At 50.1% G+C, this 1,237-nt stretch overlaps 1 long non-coding RNA gene across 1 annotated transcript; it reads right to left on the minus strand.

Moving 5' to 3' along the window:
* Positions 1 to 163: 163 nt before the first annotated feature.
* On the minus strand, positions 164 to 1,232 carry LOC117798142. Its single transcript, XR_004622842.1, has 2 exons — positions 1,103 to 1,232; positions 164 to 234 (listed from the first exon to the last, which is right to left on the minus strand). It is a non-coding gene; the product is annotated as an uncharacterized LOC117798142 (long non-coding RNA).
* Between the last annotated feature and the right edge of the window lie 5 nt (positions 1,233 to 1,237).

Here is a 1,237-nt window from a genome sequence, read left to right on the forward strand (position 1 = left end):
GTCAAATATCTTGGCCGGTTTGCCATATTCTTTTAGCAGATTCCAGGAAGCAGGGACGCAGGGGAGCCTTAGGAAGCCCCTGCTTGTGAGGCTCCAGACACGGTCCTCCCATCCTGAGGAAGGGTAGCAAGGGGTCTGGTGCATGGTTTTGTTTTGTTTTTTCCTTTCTCTTCTAGTACACACAAAAGTGTAAGTTCAGTCTTTCTTTCCCCCTCTTTTTTCTTAAGAAAATGACTTAAAAAAAAAAAAGGAAAGAAAACTATTAAAAACTGTCCTCCCATGAGTTCTTGCTCCCTCTTTGGGGCAGATGGTGAGAATTACTGGGACACTGAGCTACTTATTTCTAATGCAAACAGTGATAGAATCTTGAAGCATCTCAGCGGACACGACANTGGACACGACACGCTTCCTCGTGGGTTGATGGTGCTGTGGGCTGCAGGGAAGGGGAGGGCCCTGCCTGTAGTCCCTTCCCTCTGAATTCCTGTCCCCAAATCAGGCCTGGTTGTGCTCCCTAGGTCTTCCTACACAGGGACATTTTCTCTTCTAGGAATCCCTCTTTCATTCAGACCATTAGACTGTGAAACCAGGGTCTAAGGGACTGAGCGGTCTCATTTCCTATCCTGCCATCAAAGTGAGAGCTCTCCAGCATCCTGGGAGGCAAGAAAATGTGTGACTCAGTTGCCTGTTTTGTCATCACCCCCCAGGAGGGGCCACCGCACATGGGACCCACCACCTTCTGAGATCAGTGATAGTTTGGGAGCCTCAGCAAAGAAAACACTGAATGGAAGCAAGACAGCACTGCTGTCTCTTTCTCAAGGAAAGACTCGTTGGGGGTCACAGACGGTGCGGCCATTTTCCCTGGGAACCTACTGTGAGGAAAGAGGGAGTCCCTGCAGAGGGGATTGCCCTACCCATAATTCCCATCAGTTTCTGGGGCGCTCTTCAGGTAGACTCCTTCCCCCCTCCCCTAACCTCTTGCTCTCACTGAGCAAACGTCATAGGTGGGGCTTCGTGTTNTGTGTTCACACAAGGTGGCAAACGCCACACATGTTTGTGCCTGAACAGGGACGAACCATCTTTGGGATGATGTCTGGGAAGATACCTCAGAACTGGCTTCACAGCTCATGGCCACTGTTTTTGCAGGTCAGACACAGGATTAAAAGAATAAGAGCAGGAGGTCATTGGAGGGGATTGCTCTGGGTCCAGGGATCTGAGCTCTGAAATGCACAGCAATCGG

This window comes from Ailuropoda melanoleuca, unplaced genomic scaffold (assembly GCF_002007445.2).
Source record: "Ailuropoda melanoleuca isolate Jingjing unplaced genomic scaffold, ASM200744v2 unplaced-scaffold26703, whole genome shotgun sequence".
NCBI lineage: Eukaryota > Metazoa > Chordata > Mammalia > Carnivora > Ursidae > Ailuropoda > Ailuropoda melanoleuca.